The sequence below is a fragment of the Thamnophis elegans genome, chromosome 15, assembly GCF_009769535.1.
Source record: "Thamnophis elegans isolate rThaEle1 chromosome 15, rThaEle1.pri, whole genome shotgun sequence".
Classification (NCBI taxonomy): Eukaryota; Metazoa; Chordata; class Lepidosauria; order Squamata; family Colubridae; genus Thamnophis; species Thamnophis elegans.
Genome location: NC_045555.1, coordinates 3,181,287 through 3,204,853, shown reverse-complemented (window position 1 = coordinate 3,204,853; position 23,567 = coordinate 3,181,287). Strand labels below are relative to the sequence as shown.

Below are 23,567 nucleotides of genomic sequence, written 5' to 3'. Positions count from 1 at the left end.
ATCATCACGGTGGTCTCCGTGATGGTGATCTTCAGGACGTTCTCCTCGGGCACGCTGTCGCTCCGGGCGATGACGAAGCGTTCGCTCCGGCTATGGAAGAGGGAAGCCCCACTGGAAGAGGTGTTTCGCTTTGGGCTTGTCATCCACAGAGGCAGACGAGAGCGAAGAGGAAGGGCCGGAGTTGGTCGGGTCCGACGTGGAGCTGCTGGTTAGGGTGGCCATGTTCGGAGGAGAGGCCCGAGTCGCTCAACTGCCAAAGCGAAGCCCTCGGACTGGGGCAGGGCCCCCCTCCAAATTGCCTTGGCTTGCGAAGGGCTTCAGGCGCATTTTGGTCACATGTGGCTCCGTTGTCTGGAAAGAAGGAAGGGAATGAGGGGGAGAAGGAACAAGAGATAGAGGAAGAAGAGGGAGGGAGGGAGGAAAAGAAAGAAGGAGGGGAGGAAGAAAGAAGAAGGAGGGAGGAAAGGAAGAGGGAGGGAAGAAAGAATGAGGGAGAGAGAAAGAAACGGAGGGAGGGAGGGAGGAAAGGAGAGAGGGAGGGAAGAGGGAATGATGGTGAGGGAGGAAGAAAGAAAGAAGGGAGGGAGGGCAAGGAAAGAGGGGGGGAGGGAGGAAGGAAGGGAGGAAAAGAAAGAAAGGAGGGAGGGAGAAAGAAAAGGAGAGAGGGAGGGAAGATGGGAACGAGGAAGGAAGGAAGGATAAGGGAGGAAGAAAGGAAAGGAAAGGGAGGGAAAATGGAACGAGGGAGGAAGGAAGAAAGAAAGGAGGAAGGGAGGAGAAGCAAGGAGCAAGGGAGGGAGGGAGAAAAGGAAAGAGGGAATGAGGGATGGAGGAAGAAAGAAAGAAGGGTGGGAGGGAGGAGCAAGGGAGGGAGGAAAGAGAGAAGGAGGGAACGAGGTAGGGAGGAAGAAAAGAGGGAAAGGAAAGAGGGAGGAAAGAAAGAAAGAAAGAGGGGGGGAGGAAGAAATGAAAGGAGAGAGGGTGGGAAGGAAGAAGGAACAAGGGAGGGAGAAAGAAAGAATAAAGAAAGGAGGGAAGGAGGGAGAAAGAAAAAAAAAGTTTGGACACCAGAGTATGAACAAAATAAATTGAGTTCTGAGGTTCACCAAAGTGCCCCCCCCCATGGAATTCTGTCTGCTGAATCTTGGGTGGGGGCTTTTGAGAAAGCAAAGAAGGGTCATCATTCCCTCAAAGGGGCCTAAACCAGACCCTGAACAAAAAAAGAGATTCTGCCTGGACATCAGGAGGACCCTTCCAGCGGTCAGCCAGTGGAACAGCTTGCCACATGAAGCCCCAAGTTCTCCTTCCAACAGACTCACCTGCCAGGGACTCCCGTGTTCTTACCCATCCCACCTCCCCCACACTTTGCCACCGTCTGCAGAAATCCTGTCCTAACTTTCCCCCTGCAGCTGCAAATAAAATGGATGTGCAGAGCAGGAGTTACTCAGGAGACCCCTGGGGGGGGTATCTTTGCTTCTTCCAGAAACCCCCCCCCCCCACACACACGAAACGGAGCCATGAAAACAAGTTGCCTTAACAAGCTAAAATCGGTTTGCTTGGCTGGGAGTCAAATGGTTAGGAGGGAGAGGAGGAAAAAAAAAACCCCACCAAGCTGTAATCTGTTGCCACGTCTTTCAAAGACCAAAATAAATTTCCACACAAAAGTTCTAAGAAAGTTCTCCTCCCTTTGCCTTTCTTTCCTTCCTTTCTTCCTCTCTCATTCTTTCCTCTCTTCATTCCATCCTCCCTCCCTCCCTTTTTCCTTCCTTCCTTCCTCCCCTTTCCTTTTTTCTCTTACTCCCTTCCTTCCTTTCTTAACTTTTTTCTTCCTTACTTCTTTCCTTTCCTTCCTTCTTCTTCCTTCCTTCTTCTTTTTCTCTTCCTTCCTTCCCTTCCTTCCTTCCTGTTTCTCCTTCTTCCCTCCCTCTCTCCCTCCATTCCTTTCTTCCCTCCTTCCTTCCATATTTCCTTCCTTCACAAAGTGGTTACACAAATTGATTGCATATCCTTGCATGTATGACCATCATCAGAGACCAAAAAAAAGTTTTGTGACGGCCAAAACAGGTTTCCATGAAAAGCTTGCCGCCTCCAGTCTAGTACAGATATATTAAACCTAAAGGTAATACTTTAACAGCGATCACGTTAATTCAGCTGCAACGAAGGCGGATTGTCAGCCTAAACAGAGAGGCTGTTAAAAAAAGTCAACAAGCGGAGAGAAATAAAATCAGATGGCAAAGTAAGATAGGGGGCCTGGTTCCACAATAAGATCAGGTTAATGGGACGCCAATGTTCTCCCTGGGCCGAGGGCAGATTGATAAGCCAAGTTCAAAGATCAACAGAAAAAAAGCTTTAAAGACAGTCACACTCACACGGGAGCCCTCACGTGAAATTAACAGTCGGGTGGAAAAAAATGAAATGTAAAAACGAGGCGGGCGTAACTCTTCACACTGGATTCACCTGGCTGTAAAAAAAAAAAAAACAGCAAGAAAATAATCTATAATAAAAACCTGACTGTAACAAGCGTTCTTTTTAAAAAGCCAGTGGAGGTTTATTTAAGATGTACTGTACATAAAGTGTTTTTTTCCTCTCTCTCACACAATGAAGATTCCTTAAACTCCATTTAAAATGATTCGGGCTGTGAAATCTTCTGCTTTTTACTCAAAGGGAAAGGAACAGTCTGTGCTTCTCCAACCCCTCCCCCCCAAAAAACCCTTCAAATTTATGATGCCAGAAATTGTATATATACAAGATTTGGATACACAGGAAACTAACGAAGGAGAATATTTGAAGCTCAGGGTTGAAATGAGGGTTTATTTTGGTGCTGTCTGAGCTTGGTTGAGCTCTTGCAGACATTTCATTACCTAACTAGTTAACATCATCAGTGCTAGAAGGGAGGAGGGTTTGCTCTCTACAGTTCGATCCAGTCCAATCCAGTGTAAAGTCGTTCGACTGGATTAAGCCGTATATAACCAGAGGGCAAACTCTGCTCCCTTCTAACATTGATGATGTAACCTAGTTGGGTAATGAAATGTCTGCAAGAAAACAACCAAGCTCAGAGAGCACCAGGGACCCCACAGTCCTCCCAATCTTCTTCCTCCCCATTTCCTCCTCCTCCTAGCCCTGAGGATGATACCCAGTTGGGTAATGAAATGTCTGCAAGAAAACAACCAAGCTCAGAGAGCACCAAGGGGCCTTCAACGTAGGCAACTTTTTGCCAATTTTGAAAACTGCCTGTTTCAAGACAGGCAACCACATCCTTCAACATCAAAGCCACAAGAAACGAGAGATTAAAAACTGACCACCTTTCGATTCTCTAGAAATTTGAGACGGCACTTTCTCCCCCGGGGCGTTATCTTTCCTTACATCCAGGTGGACCAGGGTACTTGCCAAAACAAAGATCCTCTGGGCAGCTAGCTCTGCCTTTGAAAAAAAATTGAACAAATGTGGCAAAAAAGTACTGCCGTTGTTTTCTTGGGAAACCCTGAAAGCATCGAAAGGAAATGGATCAAAAAGGAACTTTTTCTAGGCCAGAGCTGTGATAAGGGAAACCTTTTAATCTTCTTCTGTTGCTTAATATCATTAAAAATGAGATACTAACACACCTCACCAGTTACTATGAATTCATTTACGCTTCATGCACAACAGTGGAAATGTTGTATTTGGTATGTGTACATAGACATAGTCAATATCTCTATTCATAGTATAATCCTGTTACAGAAAGAATCAAATGTGCACACACACACTGGAATACAGAAAATAAACACAAATAGAACGGTACATGGCTCTCGGTATTCAATTTTTTGAACACTGTAGCCATGATGATATACAAACTATATTTTTATCACCCTCTCCCTTACTGTGTCTCTTTCTTCTGATTAAATAGATGTTAAAGATACAAAGCAGGTTTATCCGTAAATAATGGGAAAGTTTGGACGATTAATTCAATTTTCTGAGTTCCTTTTGAATTGCACTGGGCTTAGCTTCAGCCGACCACAAAGATTTACGCCACGGCAATTCCCACTATATTCCTTCTATAAAACAATTCTAAAAATAAAAAAAGGATCCATTCAGGTGATTTCCAAACTACCTTCTGTCCTAGCTCTTGATGGTAATTCAGCCCTCCCCCCCCCCCCCGCTTCACTTTTCTAGGAACAAAATTCAACAGCCTTGCGACTTGTGCCCACGAAAACCTTTTTGTCAAAGGCATGGATTTCATGAACAAATAACTGCAACCCACAGCCCGCACCGACAATGAGCGATCTCCAAAGACATCTTTGGTTCTAAATCAGTTTCCTTTGGCAGTTGTGCAGGCAAAAAAGGCCAGCTTTGTCAAACGCCTTTAGAGCTGTCGAGCCACCATTGCAAATTCTCCCTCTTAACTTGCGTTGCAGAGCAATACAATTGTGCCCGGGCTGTCGTGCACCAACATACCCGCCTCTGTGGTCTGGCAGATCCTGTCTTGTTCTTCCTCCGCAGCCATCCCGGGGGCTACTACCTCCATTCGTCAGGGAGGTGGGCCTGCTACACAATCCGCTCCTCCTTTGACAGGGCGGAGCAAACCAGAAGTAAAGAGGAGGAGAAAAAAACAAGAGAGAAATTACCAATGAGCCTCAAAGAGCCAAGCATGGATCAGATTTAACTTGCCTGTGGCTTATGACTTTCTGAGCATGCGTAACCTGCCAATTGTTTTTCAGACACACATTTCCCTGGGGCGGGGGGGGGGGGGAGAGAGAACAAATCTCAGCAATTCCCAAATGCTATTTTCTTTCTGAGAAATGCCCCTTCAGGAAAGATGGGACTGGAGTAACTCTTACAATTTTTCTTTTTTAAAAAAAAGAAGGAATGGGGTATGTCTAAGTTTAGCGAAAAAGACTAGAGGTGACATGATGGCAGTCTCTTCCAATATTTGAGGGGCTGCCCCAAAGAAGAGGGTAGAGTTTCAACTTATTCTGTAAAGAAACCTCAGGGCAGGCAAGAAGCAACGGATGGAAACTAAAGGAGAGATCCAACCTAAAACTAAGGAGAAATTTCCTGACAATGAGAACAATAACCAGAGGAACTGCTTGCCACCAGAAGTTGTGGGTGCTCCATCACTGGAGATTTTAAAGAAGAAATGGACAACCATTTTGTCTGAAATGTTATAGGGTTTCCTGCTTGAGGGGGGTGGGTGGATTAGAAGACCTCCAATGTCCCTTCCAACTCTATTATATATATATATATATATATATATATATATATATATATATATATATATATATATATATATATATATATATATATATATATAATATGTGGTGTGTGTGTGTGTGTGTGTGTGTGTGTTTTTTTGTGCAAAGGCAACAGTAAAAATATTGGGTTTCTGTCGTGATGGACTCTTGTGACGAGCCGATTGACAGATGATGAAAGCAGTTAGCTTCCTCCCATAATTGGGGCTTACCAGGGGTTGTGACACTATAATATATATATATATATATATATATATATATATATATATATATATATATATATATATATATATATATATATATATATATACATACATATATATATATATATATATTATATATATATATATATATATGTATATACATATATATATATATATATATATATATATATATATATATATATATATATATATGTTATAGTTATATTATAACTCATATATTATTATATATATGTTACCCTTCCAATGTTTAAAGATAGAGGTGGATTTTGCTGAACTGAAGAGTGATGATTTCTCTTGCTGAGGCTGCAGGAATTAAAAAAAAACACTGCAGGATTAATTCACAGACAATTTACCACTGGACTCTATTGGGAAGGAATAAGGGAAACATTCCCTTAAGCTTTAAGCTTTATTAATTTCACTCTATTTATTTGTCAAATTTATCCACCGCCCCTCTCACTGTGTAAATGGCTCTGGGCAGTTTACAAGTAAAATTTAAAAATTGCTCATCCACTCTGGATGCCAGGAAGGTATGTAAGATATTGAAAGTTCCCCGAGGCCAGCTTCAAACCATTCATAATTAAAGCCAAACAAGTTTCTAGTCCTGTAGATACTAATCTTCACAGTTATTAGATACTACGGTAGTCTCTACGTTTAGAACTAAAATCAAACTAAAATAGTGGTGAGGATACTGAAAGTGGAGATCTGGCTTTCTACCAGGGTCCCATTTACACGTAGACTCAAGTTTCTAGTCCTCTTGAGGCAACACGTGTCTTCTGCTTTCTTTCGCCCCGATTAGCAAGGAAGGGGATATTTATGTCAGGATATTTAAGGCAGCTCAAGACTATGACGTTATCAGTTTCTTAGTAACCTGTAGGTACTGGAGGGAAGGAAGTGACGAGCACATCGATGAGAAAAATACTACTGTACACTAGAGAATTACAGCGGGAAGTAGGTCTAGCCGTCTCCCACTCTATGGCACCTTGGATTCGAACTCTCCCGAAGGGCGGGCGCAGGCGTGAAAATGGCGCGTTTCCGCCCGGACCGGAAGTTGCTCTACTCGGCCCCTTCCTTCTCTATGGCCACCGCCCTAGAGCACTTCCCGTATTCGGGAGCGCCGGCTTCGTCGATCGGCTGGGACATGTAACGGTCGCCGTCACCATGGAGACGCCCGGCACCAGGTAGTAACCGGTCACTGCGCCTTGCGGGGATCCGTAGACGACGCTGCGGGAGCCCGGAGGGGGTGTGTGAAGGGAAACCGACTGATCTTTCCGTTAGAACTCGCTCTCCCTGGCCGCGGCGTGACGTCGTTGGGGCGTGACGTCGCGTGTCTGACGTCACCACGCCTTCTGATGTCACGGCCCTCAGGTGTGGGTTTTCTGACTGGAGAGGAATGTGGGACTACAGACCCCATCATTTCAGAGGTGCTACCTGGGGATTATGGAAACTGGGGTCTCAGCGCATCTGGGACATGCGAGGATCCTGCTAGGATCTTTCCTTTCATGCTTGTCCTGGTTTATGGAATCATGGCTTATTCAGGAATCACAGTTTATTCAGGAATCCTGGTTTATTCAATCAGCCCAACTGAGTTTGCGGGATTAGCGTGAATCCTATCCAGTTGGCCCAATATGTGAGGCTTGCCATTCCATTCGTCCTGCAAAGAAACCTCAGTATGGACCCATCCACCTCAGGCGGACTAGAAACTTGGCTTTTTAAATTAACTTTGGCAGCTGGGAGCCGATGGCCCTGGCATTTTTCCTGGCCCTCGTGCCAGGAAGCTGCCAACTCGAGCCAAAACTTCAGTGCTGCCCTCACACACACATCCACCTCACTTGAAATGCGCCAATGGTGTGATTTCGTCCTGGTTCGCAAAAGATTCAAAGTGCTACGCTCCATCAATGCCTTCGAAATCTAACACTTTCCTCCTTCAGGAGTGATCCAGTGCAGTTCCCAAAACCTTCCTCACCCCGTTGGGAGCAAAGCTTTTGGGGTTCTGCTTGGCATCCCCACATTTTAAGAAAAAGCTGTGACATTCCAGATGTTGACTCCTAACTTTCACCAGCCACCATCTGTCTTAGATCATCCTCTTTTAACGACTCCCATCATCCCTTGTGAGGTGGAGTCTGGGCACCTGAAAGGAGCTAGCGGAGTGTTTGAATGGCCGGATGCCCTACCTGTCGCCAATGTGGGGTTTTGTTCAGCAGATATATTCCCAGTGTGTCCAGAGAGAGAAATATCTGCCTCTACCTAGGATCGAACTCTCAGCCTCCCGATTGTGAGGTGAGAACTGTACCTCTAGGCATCTGTCTTAGATCCTCCAACCAAATCCCAACTTCATTTTTTACCAAAAATTGAAGATGGATAGAGTTCTGCTCCCCGAACAAAAGACCTTGAAGCCTGCTCCTTTCTGATTCCCCCAATTCCTTTCCTTCCTGCTGACTTAGCACACCCAGGATGGACCAGCACATTTCTACGATAACATATTTACCTGAACCTCCACATATAATTTTCCTTTTGTGTGTGTGTGTGTGCATCTAGGGTCCTCCTGTCCCAGTCAGAAGAAGCACTGGCCTCTCCCTTGCCAAACGAAAGCATAAATTCTCCACTGCCAAACCTAACACCAAGACACCAAGACCTGATTGCCACACCATGTGGCCCTGTAAGTATCTGAACTTCCATCAGTCTTGTTAATTTCAATAAAGTGGTATGAGCTATCAGAATGTGGGTGTAATATCGGGAGAGGAAGAGCAGGCATGCCATATTTTTCTGAGTATAAGAGGCATTCCCCCCCCTAAAAAAAGAGGGTGAAAAATTATACACTGAATTTATACCCCACCCGTCAGTCCCCACCCTTTGGCCTCTGCCTCCCAGCAATTTGCCTCCTTGCAGCAAACAGCAAACAGCCTGCTCAGTTTCAGCTTCAGCACAGCCTGATTAGCACAAGCAGCTGATGGTCAGTTGGATCAGCCTCCTGACCATTAGCTGTTTCAGGCTGTTGGGATTGCCTATTGCCGCCTCTACGCGCGCCATTTCTGCCCATTCCTATCCCTGCTGCTCGGAAATGGGATGTGGAGGGCGAAAGTGGAGCGCGCGGAAGTGGCAATAGACTATGGCAATCCTTGCAGCCTGAAACAGCTGATCGTCGAGAGGCCCGACCATCCGCTGCTTGTGCTAATCAGGCTGTGCGGAAACTGAAACAAGCTGTTTGCTGTTTGCTGCAAGGAGGCAAATTGCTGGGAGGCAGAGGCAGATTTTTTTTTCTTGTGCTAATCAGGCTGTGCTGAAACTGAAACAAGCTGTTTGCTGTTTGCTGCAAGGAGGCAAATTGCTGGGAGGCAGAGGCAGATTTTTTTTTCTTGTTTTCCTCCCCAAAAGCTAGGTGTATCTTACACTCTGAAAAATACGGTAATTCTGACCTCAAGCATGTTAAGGCACTGTTTACAAACACGGCATGCAATAGCTGAAGGCACCTCCCTTAACCAACTTCAGAGAGCAAATTTCAAGATGAAACTTAAGAAGGAAATCCCAGGATTGTGGGCTAAATGGGGAAGCCCCGCCCAATTTGAAGGGGAATTTCTCTTCACGTTACCTGCACTCTTTACCGTTCCAGATCAAACGATGGTCCGAATTGTCGTCCCCTGTCAAGATCTACTTCTGTGTCACCATCCTTTCGCTGTTGAGCGTCATTGGATTAACCGTGGAGACCCTCATCCAGCAGAAAAATGAAGATTTCACTGTGTCTCTCATCCAGATCATTGGCCTTGGTAAATCAAAGAATTGCCCTGAGTAGCAAACCTTACAGACTAGAATAGTGGGGAAGGATGAGCTCTGATGGCGCAAAAGTGGTCTTTTTTTAAAATACAAATTATATTTTTGACAGACATCTAGACTAAGCTAAATTCTTGCACAAAAGGCAGGAAGGGAATTGATTCTTTCTAAAAAACTAAAGTATAATTTTAAAAGGTAAAGGTTCCCCTCACACATATGTGCTAGCCATTCCCGACTCTAGGGGGCGCTGCTCATCTCCATTTCAAAGCCGAAGAGCCAGCGCTGTCCGAAGATGTCTCCGTGGTCATGTGGCTGGCATGACTCAACTCCCGAAGGCGCACGGAACGGTGTTCCCTTCCCACCAAAGGTGTTTCCTATTTTCTACTTGCATTTTGACATGCTTTCGAACTGCTAGGTTGGCAGAAGCTGGGACAAATCACGGGAGCTCCCTCCGTTACACGGTGCTAGGGATTTGAATCCTAGCTGAACTGGCGGGGGGGGGGGGGGGGGACGACCTTTACCTTATAGTTGTCTAGACTGCAATTTTCACACACCTGTCCTAGGTGTGTTCATCCTACTTTTGATCTAAGGACCAGGTTTTAATCCTGTCAATAATTCCTACAGCGTAACTGCAGGTAGTCCTTGATTTATGACCCCATCGGAGCCCAACATTTCCGTTGCTAAACAAGACAGTTGATTTGACGACTTTTCTCGCTACCATTGTTAAGTGAATCACTGCAGTTGTTCAGTTAACCAGACTAGTTACAAAGTGAATTGGGTTCGCTGTTGCGGGTCAGACGGTCGCAAAAGGCCCCCCGGGACACTGCAACCGTCATAAATATGAGCCGGTTGCCAAGCGTCTGAATTTTGATCACATGACCAGGGAGACACACTGCAACGGTTTTAAGTGTGAAAAGCAATCCTGAACTCCCTTTTTCCACTGCTGTTGTAATTTCGAATAGTCCCTAAAGGCACCGCTGTTAAATCGAGGATGGTCCGTAGTCCCTTCCATCTGGCTCGCTGCAATTTCTGCGTCCCCAGGGAGTGGTCAAGATTTGGGACTGTCCCAACGATATTGCTTGACCTGATAGATGGCGCTGCCTCTTTATTGACTTGGGAAAGTCTTCCATTGCCCTGTAAACTGTAATATTCACTGCAGGCACTAGATGGCATCGCTGTCCCACATTTTTATAGGAATCCTGTCAAAGTTCTCTGCCCCCAATCAATAGTTTTCCACCTTACATTTTGTGGATAAAGATCCAAAGGCAGAGACAGATCTTTGAATGGCCGGGGACCGTTTTCAAGAAGAACCCAAATTTGGGCCTGGTGTCACTCCAGAATCTTCTTCTTCGTTGGGCCATGGCAAAATAAATATTTCTTCTTTTTAATCCCTCCCTAGTTATGGACTAGATTGTCCATAGCACTAAAGTAAATCACCCCATCATGATTCAATATCCAATCCATCCTTCTTAGTCTATTCAAACCATAGTAAAACAAACAATGGCTTACTCACCATGCACCAAGGCAGTAGCACAGGAAACTGGCTTCTACTGGGAGTTGGTATTGGGTTGGGTGAGGGTGCACGCTGGGGAGCTCAACCAGTCTCATTGTACATATGTTGTACACTGACAAATAAATAATTCTTATTCTAATATTCTAACTAGCCGCTGTTAGCTAACTTTATCATTAACTAGGCGTTGCCCGGATATTATTTATAGGGAGAAAATGTCCAGACCAAACGTAATTTCTAACCAGAGGGAGCCCCCTTGTGGAGTACTGTGAAGGCCATTACCATGGCAAATTCTACTGCGCTGTACAGTGGGAACCATTTACGGCAGTACAGTAGAAGTCATTTGAAGGCACAACAGGCTGCATCTTACAGAACAACACACCCCAAGGGGATGCTAGGGGTGTCTTACCCCCCCACAGTATTGTTTCCAGGGAGCAAGTCACCTGCCTACCAAGTATGGTTGAAATTGCTCAAGGCATTCCAGAGTTTATGCTAGAACACACGCACACACAAACACACAAAGATAGATAGATAGATAGATAGATAGATAGATAGATAGATAGATAGATAGATAGATAGAAGATATTTAGTGTCACAACCCCTGGTAAGCCCCAATTATGGGAGGAAGCTAACTGCTTCCATCATCTGTCAATCGGCTCGTCACAAGAGTCCATCACGACAGAAACCCAATATTTTTACTGTTGCCTTTGTTATATTTGTGTTATTTATCAGCACAAATAAAACACACACACACACACCACACACACACACACACAAACACACACACACACACACCATATATATATATGTTTTTAGTTGTGCTGATAGAATAATAAAGGAAGACTAGAGGAAGACTAGAAGACTAAAGGAAGACTAAATAAAAACACAAATATAACAAGGCAACAGTAAAAATATTGGGTTTCTGTCTGGATGGACTCTTGTGACGAGCCTAATGACAGAGAGTGGAAGTGTGACCTTCCTCCCACACTTGGGCATACCAGGGGTTGTGACTTTAAGTATATATATGTATGTATGTATTTGTATGTATGTATGTATGTATGTATGTATGATGTATGTATGTATAATAAAGGAGGAGAGCCTGTGGGCTTAGTGGCTAACACAACTGCTAATATGTAATACAGCCCAGGTTCAAATCCCAGTAAGGGTATGGCTAGCTGATGAGAGCTAAATAGCTTAAATAGATCTATACTAGTCTCCCTTTATTTATTTATCAGCACAAAAGCAACAACAAATGTAACAAAGGCACAGTAAAAATAATGGCTTTCTGTCTGGATGGTCTCTTGGGGGTGAGCCGATAGACAGAAAAGGAAGCAGTATGCTTCCTCCCATATTTGGGCATACCAGGGGTTGTGGCACAAAATACATACATACATACATACATACATACATACATACATACATACATACATACATACAATTTTCCTTTGTAGCTTTGTTTTTTGCCACTTGGCTACTCGCTTTGACGAATCGAAATATGTATTAAAATTAACCTTTCCAATTGGACGGCTCTGCCATCCAGAGAACGGATGCTTCCTTTTGCTTTGTCCGCTTTGAATGAAGCAAGGTTCCAGCCCTCGCTGAAACGGGGAGGGCAAATTCAAACCCAGGACTCTGCTTCCACCCTGGGAATCTCTTCCCCACCCCCACCCCTTCCTCTTCGCTGGCTCCTGATAACCCGGCCTCTCTTTGTGGCAGTTTTCTGCATCTATTACGTCAGCCGGGGGATCCTTGCAGGAGAATCGCCAGGAGCTGGTTGTCTTCGTCCTCTCTGTCGTCTTGGTCATGCTGCGCTCCGTGATCAACTTCACCGTCCTGCCCGCCAAGCAGAAGCCGGAGTTGTTGGTGAGCATCTGGCTGGAGATCCCTCCTTCAATGTTGGTGATGGCGAGGAGGCATCCCGTGTGAACTCACAGGGGAGGATCGGGTGTGTGTGTGTATCCCGATGAGCGAAGTGGGGTTCCACTTTCTAGCCCCCCTAAATTGCCTTCTCCCACCAGGCCCGCTTCGTCCTGATCCTTCTGGTGGGAGCCTTTGACGTCTCCTGCGCCATGATCCTGATTCAGAGCGAGAGCCGGATGGCCTTCCGAGTGGGCGGCGCGTTGGAGAGCCTCCAAGCCCAGTATTTCATGCTGACCTCTGCTTTTCCATGCTGACCTTTGACCTCCAGGCTCAGGTAATCCCTGGCACCAAACCAATGTTCCGTATTTGGAGCCCTGAGCCTGTCCTGTCACTTGGGCTTCACAGATGTCCCCATTTCTGACAACAAAGACCCGCCAACGAATCAGCGGAGATGCTTTAGCTCACTTTTAAGAGCCTTTTTTTCGGTTTTCGGGTCCAGAATGGCCTGAGCTACAGTTCTAATTATTCTGCCACAGAGAGAGATGGGCTCTGTAATACTGTTGAAGCCACCAGAATGGGAATGGGGGATTATCTCTTGAAGCTGGGCATTTTTAGGACCTGTGTCTACAATATATAAGGCCACACTTGGAATACGGCATTCAGTTTTGGTTGCCATGATGCCGAAAAGATATTGAGACTCTGGAAAGACTGCAGAGAAGAGCAAAAAAGATGATTAGGGGACGAGGCTAAAACATATGAAGAACGGTTGCAGGAACTGGGTGTGTCTAGTCTGATGAAAAGGAGGACCAGGGGAGACATGATAGCAGTCTTCCAATATCTCAGGGGTTGCCACAAAGAAGAGGGAGTCAAGCTATTCTCCAAAGCACCTGAGGGCAGAACAAGAAGCAATGGGTGGAAACTAATCAAGGAGAGAAGCAACCTAGAACTGAGGAGAAATTTCCCAACAGTGAGAACAATTAATCAGAGGAACAGAAGTTGCCTCCAGAAGTTGTAAATGCCCCAACACTGGAAGTCTTTAAGAAGATGTTGGATAGCCATTTGTCTGAAACGGTGTAGGGCTTCCTGCCTAGGCAGGGGGGCTGGACTAGAAGACCTCCAAGGTCCCTTCCAACTCTGTTGTCCTATTCTAGCAATAGCAATAGCAGTTAGACTTATATACAGCTTCATAGGGCTTTCAGCCCTCTCTAAGCGGTTTACAGAGTCAGCATTCTATATATGGACATCACAGTGAAGGAGATTTATCCCCAATCTCATGTCCTGCATGAAATGAAGACCCTAAATATCAGATCTTCAGAACTTGGAGACGGAACAATCTCAGAATGGGGGCCTTTCAGAATTAATCGCAATTTATAATGTCAAGGCCTGAGCACAATTGTCTGTGTCGCTATACATTGGTGGAGCCTCTTATAATTTGCTTTAAAAAGAAAACCTTATAAGAACCTTATAACAAGGGGAGAGGAGGAAACCCCTCAGCACAATCCAGGTGGGCTGGGCACTCTTATAAAAAAAACTAGCTGTTTGTCAAAAAGAATGAAGAAGAGAAAAGAATGGGTCACAGGCAGGAAAAAAAGAAGGAAAAGGGCATTGCTGGCTAGCCGAAACGCCAAACCAGAATTGTATTGGTGGCGCAGTGTTTAGAATGCAGGATTGCAGGCTGACTCTGCACACTGCCAGCAGTTCGATCCTTACCATCTCAAGGTGGCGCAGTGGTTAATGCAGCAGTGCAGGCTACTTCAGCTGACTGCAGTTCCGCAGTTCAGCGGTTCAAATCTCACCGGCTCAGGGTTGACTCAGCCTTCCATCCTTCCGAGGTGGGTAAAATGAGGACCCGGATTGTTGTTGGGGGCAATATGCTGACTCTGTAAACCGCTTAGAGAGGGCTGAAAGCCCTATGAAGCGTATATAAGTCTAACTGCTAACTAATTTAAATCTGTTAACCACTTAGAGAGGGCTGTAAAGCACTGTGAAGCGGTATATAAGTCTAAGGGATACTGCTATTTTTCCTTCCCTCCAAGTGGTTAGAATGCAGGGTTGCAGGCTGACTCTGCCCACTGCCAGCAGTTCGATCCTGATCGGCTCAAGGTTGACTCAGCCTTCCATCCTTCCGAGGTCGATAAAATGAGGAGCCAGATTGTTGGGGCCAAATAGGGCTGACTCTGTAAGCTGCTTAGAGAGAGCTGTAAAAACACTGTGAAGCGGTATATATGTCTTAAGTGCTATTGGATTCCTAAGATCTCTTGATATGATCCTGACCCGCTGCCTAATTTGGGTGGGAAAGGCATCTGCCACGATGTCCTCCTGGTCATTGAGATCTCTTTTTTTCCCCCCAGCTCTGTTTGTGCGCCCTGCTGCTGACGACAACCCGGGAGATTTCAAACCTGCACAGTGTGTTCCTGGCTGTTGGGATTTGCTGGGCTGTCCTGAAAGTGGCCTGTGGCATCACCGCAGTGAGTATCTACCATAACGCTCATCCCGGAAGCACAGGAATTTTCTTTCAGTTGCTTTCCCTAGCGTAGAAATTCGGGGGGCCGTCCTGATTCTGCTAATGGCTGCTTTAACTCCTGACGCTATTCTCCCCATCTACGGTATTTGTAGAGGACTGTATGGCTCGGCGACGGCGAACCTTTTCTCGTTATGTGTGCTCACACCCATAATGCAATGCCTGTATGACCCGCCACCACATTTGTGTGTGCCCTGCGCAATCCATGTGCATGCGTGTGCACCCCTCTTGCATCCATTTGGGCCTAGCGGGTCTCCCTGAAGCCTCCTGGGACCAAAAATGGGTGATGGGGAGGAGGCGCACACCCCCTAGAGGCTATTTTGGGCCTAGCAGGCCTCCCTGAAGCCTCCTGGGACCAAAAATGGGTGATGGGGAGGAGGCGCACACTCCCTAGAGGCTATTTTGGGCCTAGCAGACCTCCCTGAAGCCTCCTGGGACCAAAAATGGGTGATGGGGAGGAGGAGCACACCCCCTAGAGGCTATTTTAGGCCTAGTGGGCCTCCCTGAAGCCTCCTGAGACCCCAATAGGGCCAGTGGGAGGCACGCACACATGTGCAGTGGAGCTGAGCAGGGGTGACGGCTGGCATGCCTGCAGAGAGGGCTCTGTATGCCGCTTGTGGCACAGGTACCATAGGTTCACCATCGTGGGTATAGCTCTTCCTTTTTCAAAAATGTCGTCTGCTACGGTATTTTGATTTTTCTTTTTTTTCCCAAGCTGAAACTGATGTGGTTGTCTTCTTTTTCAAACCCGTGATCCTTTAGCCACTCCGTGCTTTTTGTTTCGTGTTTTTATTTTCTTAGATCTTAAAAGAGTTGAAACCTCTTGCCTGGGTTTTTGTGATTCAGAATCTACCAGAAGTGGCTTATCTGGCATACCTCCTGTACGCGGTAAGTCTTGCCAAACTTCGGTTTGCGGATTTCGGGAGGATAATGGGGGAGAGGGGGGGGATTTCCCGGCCATTCCCAATGCAGCCCTGGGGAAGTTGTAAAGATGGCAGAACATTTTACCCCGTTTCCCAAAATTGAATTGAAGAAAGAGGGCAGAGAGGAGCAACAAAGAGGATTAGGGGACTGGAGGCTAAAACATATGAAGAACGCTTGCAGGAACTGGGGAGGTCTAGTTTAATGAAAAAAAGGACTAGGGGAGACAGGATAGCAGTCTTCCAATATCTCAAGGGATCCCCAAAGAAGAGGGAGTCAAGCTATTCTCCAAGGCACCTGAAGGCAGGACAAGAAGCAATGGGTGGAAACTAATCAAGGAGAGAAGCAGCTTAGAACTAAGGAGGAATTTCCTGACAGTGAGAACAATTAATCAGTCGAACAACTTGCCTCCAGAAGTTGTGAATGCCCCAACACTGGAAGCCTTTAAGAAGATGTTGGATAACCCTTTGTGTGAAATGGTATAGGGTTTCCTGCCTAAGCAGGGGGTTGGACTAGAAGGCCTTCAAGGTCCCTTCCAGCTCTGTGATTCGATATTCTAATCAAGGAGAGAAGCAACTTAGAACTAAGGAGAAATTTCCTGACAGTGAGAACAATTAATCAGTGGAACAGAATTTGCCTCCAAAAGTTGCGAATGCTCCAACATTGGAAGTCTTTAAGAAAGATGTTGGATAGCCATTGGTCTCAAATGGTATAAGGTCTCCTGTCTAGGCAGGGGGTTCGACTAGAAGACCTCCAAGGTCCCTTCCGTCTCTGCTATTGTAAAGAATCTGGAGGCCAAAGAAACGAGGAAATGGAAGTTCCCAGACCACATCACTTCATTGAAAAAGTACCCATTGTGTTAAAAGGCAGGAAATGGGTTCATAAGGCTCGTGAATTCTTCAAGGAGAAAACAACGACCATAAAAAAAAATCCGTTGTCCGTTCTGGAATTTGCAGGAGCCCCCTTGGTTGTACGACAAAACCACAAAAGCTTGGTCTGTATCCACCATGTTCAGGACTCAGCCCTAAATTCCTTCAGCTGGACCCCATCCAAGGACACCCAACAATAGGCCCAATTCAGACATGCTTTTACGAACTGGTGAACCCAACCGCTGCCAACCAACTTATAAAAATCGTGAGGGCCTTGCCAGAGAGATTGATTAAAGCCGGGAACAGCCTATCCTTGGGTTTTTTTTGCATAGTTGTGGCTCTTGATCAGTGATGGACGATCTTTTCGGCACCGAGTGCCCAAACCGGGACTTGTGCGTATGTTTGCACGCAACAGCGCCAGAAACCCCGAAGACCAACTGGCCGGGCGCAAGCATGCCTGTTTTCTGGCTGTTTTGGGGCCGTTTTGAGGCTGTATTTCGGGCCATTTTGGGACCGTTTTTCAGGCTGTTTTTCTGGTCATTTTCAGGCCATATTTCAGTCCGTTTTGGGACCATTTGTTTGGGCTGTTTCAGGCTGTTTTTCCGATTGTTTTCAGGCTGCATTTTGGGACCATTTTTCAGGCTGTATAAGGCTGTTTTTCCAATCGTTTTCAGGCTGTATTTTAGCTGTTTTCAGGCTGTTTTTCCAGTCATTTTCAGGCCATATTTCAGTCCGTTTGGGACCATTTTTTGGGCTGTTTCAGGCTGTTTTTCTGATCATTTTCAGGCTGTATTTTAGCTGTTTTCAGGCTGTTTTTCCAGTCATTTTCAGGCCATATTTCAGTCCGTTTTGGGACCATTTTTTGGGCTGTTTCAGGCTGTTTTTCTCATCGTTTCAGGCTGTATTGTAGCTGGTTTCAGGCTGTTTTTCCAGCCGTTTTCAGGCCGTATCGCAGTCTGTTTTGGGACCATTTTGGGGGCTGTTTCAGACTGTTTTTCCAGTTGCTTTCAGGCTGTTTTCTAGGCTGTTTTCAGGCCATATTTCGGGCTGTTTTGGGACCATTTTCCAGGCTGTTTTCAGGCTGTTTTTCAGGTCATTTTCAGGCTGTTTTTTGGGCTGTTTTAAGGATGTCTTTCAGGCCGTTTTTTCTGGTTGTTTTCAGGCTGTTTTTCCAGCCATTTTCAGGCCGTTTTTTTCTGGCTGTTTTTTGAGCCATATTCAGGCCGTATTTCAGGCTCTTTCTGGCCTGAAAAATGGCCCCCAAACAGACTGAAAATGACCCTAAAAGCAGCCCAGGAAAAAGCCTGGTTTTTGGCTGGTTTTGGGCCCGTTTTCTGGTGCTCCAGCGCCCGTGAAGACCAGCTGGGCATGTCTGTGCTGGAAATCAGAAGAGCAGCTGGCAAGGGCTTGCGTGCCCACAGAGATGGCTCTGCGTATCACCTCTGGCACATACGGCATACCCCCAGGGCTCTAGATGTTGGTCACTTTCTAGTCAGGTCTTTTAAAGTGCACCCTTGCCGTCTATTTCCTTTCTCTAGCGAGAGAAGCACCAAGAGTTAAAACATTTTCAGTGATTTGTGTCGCAATCCCAACCGTAACAACTTTTTGAGACGCGTTGGACTTCGATTTCCAGACTTCTGGGAATTGGAAGCCCACACATTTCAAAAGTTTCTAAAGTAGAAAAACCCTGACCTAAAAGGGAAAAAAAATGCCAATCGGTCCAGCTAACTTGGACAGTTTTTCCAATGTCAGCTGAAGGTCCCTTTGGAGCAGCAGTAATGAGACCCTCAAGGTAAAAAAACAACAACAACACAAGATTTTCGAGGCTTTGCAAAGTCCTTTAACGTCAAACCCTCTGGAATGTCCCTCCTAGTCCACAGCAGAAAAACCACCAGCAGCCTTGAACGCCACAATCGCATTCTTTTAAAAAAATAAATAAAACAGATAATTTTTGAACAGCTCTCAACTGTAGGATTAAGCAGAGGAAGATAGAGAGCATTTTCTTTCCTCCCTTCTCTCCTCCCTCCCTCCTTCCTTCTTTGTCTTTCTCTCCTCCCTCCCTCCTTCCTCCTCTGTCTTTCTCCTCCCTCCTTCCTTCCCTGTCTTTCTCTCTCTCCTCCCTCCCTCCCTCCTTCCTTCTCTGTCCTTTCTTCTCTCTTGCTTTTTCTCTCTCCTCCCTTCCTCCCTCCTTCTTCCTGTTCCTTCCTTCCCTTCCCTTCCCTGGCAAAGCCTTGCAAACCATTGGATGGGCAAGGTCTCCTAATTAGACCTTAGAATATCCATGGATCTTGGGTTTTCCGATCCAAGAGAGCATACTCGTATCTAGGGCATTGCCTTTTCCCTTCATCTCACAACATCCCTGCAAGGTAGATACCGCCGAGGGATTAGGCCAGGCAGAGACCAAAGCACCACTTTTTTCCCAGTTTGTGGCCGCAGATCTTGGTTGGTTAAATTTTGCTGCATGGGAGGGAACGAGCGGTGGGTCTGCAGTGGGATGCACTGAAATGCAGATAGGTGTGAATTCCATTCCATTTTCTCTCCACGGATTCATTGTTTTATAGGTTGTTGTTTTTAGTTGCAAAGTCATGTCCTTCCTTCTCATTAGGTGGCCAAAGTCTTTGAGTTTCCTCTTCAGGATCTGGCCTTCTAAAGAGCAGTCAGGGTTGAGCTCCTCTAGGACTGACCGGGTTGGATGGCCTTGCAGTCCAAGGGACTCAATGCAGGAGTCTTCTTCTCCAGCACCAGAGTTCAAAGGCCTTCATTCTTTGGTGCTCAGCCTTCCTTATGGTCCAACCTTCACAGCCATCCATGGCAACTGGGGAAACCAGAGCCTTTACTAGATGCACTTTTGTTGGCAGGGTGATGCCTCTGCTTTCTAGTCTTCTGTCTAGATTTGCCATAGCTTTCCTCCCTAGGTTCAAGCCTCTTTTAATTTCTTGGCTTTTATAGGTACAAATGTAATTATCAATTTTTCCCCCTCCAGGTGATAACCGAATGGGGCAAAGGGAACTCTTACGCCTTGGAAGCCGCCATCATCACCTGCTCTTGCATTTCAGTGATGATCAAAAGCGTCCTGTCTGGGCACTGTTTCACGTCTATCAGAGTTTTGGGCAAGGCCTGAGAGAGAGGAGTGAGTATCAGAGGCATAGGAACCGGTTTCTGGGAGTAACCTCAATCCAGAGCGGGGTGGGTCTCTTCAGCAGACAACTGGCACGGGGACTGAGAACAAGGCACCCGGCTAAGGCGAATCCCCTTTTTTCAAATCCCCTAGACCAGGGGTCAGCAACCTGTGGGGCTCCAGAGCCACATGTGGCTCTTTCATCCCTCTGCTGCGGCTCCCTGTTGCCAGCCGGCTCCACAGTTGATAGGGCTTTTGGTTAGGACAGGTAGAGGAAAAAGGGATGCCGTGCTAGGAGGAGACTCTATGATGGGGCAACCAGACTTCAGAATTGAACGGGGGGCTTCCACTTAGGCCCTTTGTGGCTCTTTGAGTGTTTAAGGTTGCCGACCCCTGCCCTAGACTGATTCATCCTGACAATTAAATAGGAAAGCATAGATGTCACCAACTCAGAAGTCAGGGCAGGAGTCATTTTGCTTTCATCTCTGATGGGGAGGTCGCAATAGCTGATTGGTGGAGGAGCCACCAATCAGTGCTTGGCAATGCTAATTGGTACCCAGCAAAGCTTCCCACCCTGCAGAGTCCCCGACATAACAACCACAATCGAGCCCAAAGTTTCTGTGGCCAAGCGAGACAGTGGTTAAGTGAGTTTTGGCCCTGTTTTAACGACCTTCCTTGCCACCATTGTTGAACAAACCCCTGCAGTCATTAACTGAAGTCACCCTGTTGTGAAGCGAACCTGCCTGTCCCATCAGCTTCGCTCGTCAGGAGGCCGCAAAACCGTCGTAACTATCAGTCAGTTGCCAAGCATCTGGAAGTTTTTAAGAAGAGATTGGACAAGCATTTGTCTGAAGTGCTGTAGGGTTTCCTTCCTAGGCAGGGGGTTGGACTAGAAGATCTCCAAGGTCCCTTCCAACTCTTGTGACTCTATTCTATCTGAATTTTGATGACGTGAACCTGGGGGATGTTTTAAGTGTGAGAAACAGTGATGAACCACTTTTTCCAGGGCTGTCGTAACTTCAAAAAATCCCTAAACGAAATGTTGTAAGTTAAGGACTTGCTGTATTTTGGGAGGGGGGGAACACCCTGTTTTCAATAATGACGTTCTTTTCCCTCTCTCTCACTCCAGTGTTTTCTTCCTATGGAAGGATCGATTCGTGACCCGCAGCTCCATTGCCGAAACCGATGTGCTCTTATAGAGTGAAAAACCAAGTTGGGAAAATGTGATTTCCCCCCTTCCCTCCCCTTCTTGCCCCCCCCTGGTTGGACTCTGATAAGAGAAGCAGCAGCAACAGCAGTGACTCAGTCCCAAGGGAGACCTTCCACCTCGCTGGATCTCCGGGATCACCCCGCCAAGACATTCCTCACACCGAAAAGCCAACTGAAACCATGCATCGTCCCGATTCTCCCCTAAAGGTCCTTTGGAGCACCTCCTCGATGTAGCTTTCACTGCAAGCAGCCTTTCTCGTGCTGGGAGTGGGGGGGGGGGGTTGTCTTGGCACATTTGTTCCCCCTGGTTGTATTGTAACCCCCCCCATTTTACTTTATTTTTTTACTTAATTTGGGCCCTGCCCCCGTTGGCATGCCCGAACTTGACCGACGGGGGCAGATTTTGCAGTTGCCAAATTGCAAAGCGGGATCCCGGGGGCGTGGCCGCACTTTCAATATAAATCGAATAATTCTTCGCCCTAAAAGAGCCTCGGGCCCCGCTTGGCCTGGCCTGACCCGCTCTCCGAATCCAGTTTGAAACCCGAAACGTTCTCTTTCGGTCGCTCCCGTTTTGCCACGCTCTGTTAACCGAGAGAGCGGCTGTTCACACTTCCGAGGCTGCAGGAAGGGGGTTGTCATCCCAATTGCAAGGTTGCTTCGGTTCCTGGCAGGCACTCCAGGTGGCATCGCTGCCCTCCTGATGTGGTGCCAAGAGTGGCAAAGCACAGGAGCATACTGGTTGGCGTAGGCTGGTCAGTTTTGCATGAACCCTTGTAGAAAAGACAGAGATTTTGTTCCACCTGAACAATTTCGGGTCAGAAATCACCCAAGGCAGGAGAGAATGAACGGTGAAAACCGTTTGCCTAAAATTGCCGCGTCTGTGTTGTACAAACTGGGCCCTTGCAAGGCTTAGCATGTCCGTCTTAATCAGATACACACAAACTTTTCTTGGCTCTGTCAGCCCTTCCAGGCTAAAAGTTTCCTTTGGTCAATATTAGCATGGCTGATTTCTTGCTGACTCCAGAGAGCTCTCTTTAAAAAAAAAAAAGTTAAAAATGCAATCTTAAAAACTTTGAAGGTTTTTGGTCCTTCCTTTTCAAAAACAGCCCCAAGCGATGTTGAGTATCTTAGCCGAGTTAATCTTCGTATAACAAAGCGATTTTTTTTTCTAACAAAACCCCAGAATTTCATACTCTTGAATCATAATGCTTTATTTAAATAAATAAATCATAATTTTTTAAAAAAACAAGAGTTGTTACGAGCCTTGTATTTTTCAATAAAGGATCAATGGTGTGATTGTGTTTTTGTAATTTTTGTGGGGAACCTCATCTACTCCAGACAAAGAGTTTTTACTCTCCAAATAAGTGTCTGCAGGAATTGGCTACATCTAGTCTAGTGATGGGAACGCAGTGGCTCAGTAGCCAAGACGCTGAGCTTGTCGATCAGAAAGGTCGGCAGTTCGAATCCCTAGCGCCGCGTTAACGGAGTGAGCTCCCGTGACTTGTCCCAGCTTCTGCCAACCTAGCAGTTCGAAAGCAGGTAAGAAATGTAAGTAGAAAAATAGGAACCACCTTTGGTGGGAAGGCAACAGCATTCAATGCGGCTTCGGGAGTTGAGTCATGTCAGTCATGACTACAGAGACGTCTTCGGACAGCCCTGGCTCTTCAGCTTTGAAATGGAGATGAGCACCGCCCCCTAGAGTCGGGAACGACTAGCACAGATGTGCGAGGGGAACTTTTCCCCCTGCTATTTTTCCCAGGGTTATCACGGGATGAACGGCTCCAGCCAGATGTTTGCTTTCCAGAGGCAAGCATTGGGATGCTTATATTAGTATAGCCTTTATTGTCATTGTAGAAAATAAATACAATGAAATTGTTTATCACATATCAAATATCACATGCTTGTGATCAGTTAATTTACTGCTGGGAGGCCTAATCCCATTTTGCCGTTTGACGACAGCCTCCCTTATAATCGGCCACTTCTGGCGCAATCTTATCGCTTCTCAAGGATCAATTTGGACGCGACCTGGTTATCTTTGGTAAAGGGAAAGTTACAGCCTCCCTAACAGATAGTCCTCGACTTACAAACAGTTGTTTTAGTGACCGAAGTTACAACAGCACTGGAAAAGGCGAATGAGGATTATTTTTCACAATTACAACCATTTTAACTGCAGTATGTGGTTAAAAAGGCAGCCGATTCCAACTTATGACGGTTGCTGTGTCCCGGGGTCATGTCCTCACCTTTGCGACCTCCCGACATGCAAGGTCTAATAAGGGAGCCAGATTCACTTAACAACCAGGTTACTAGCAGCTGCAGTGATTCACTTAACAACGGTGGCAAGGAAG

At 46.3% G+C, this 23,567-nt stretch overlaps 1 long non-coding RNA gene across 1 annotated transcript; it reads left to right on the top strand.

The window, feature by feature from the left end:
* Positions 1-6,516: 6,516 nt before the first annotated feature.
* LOC116518636 lies at positions 6,517-22,513 on the top strand. The gene is made up of 9 exons (XR_004256572.1): positions 6,517-6,627; positions 7,985-8,105; positions 9,057-9,210; positions 12,441-12,587; positions 12,743-12,918; positions 14,936-15,052; positions 15,907-15,993; positions 19,879-20,025; positions 21,143-22,513. It is a non-coding gene; the product is annotated as an uncharacterized LOC116518636 (long non-coding RNA).
* Positions 22,514-23,567: the final 1,054 nt, after the last annotated feature.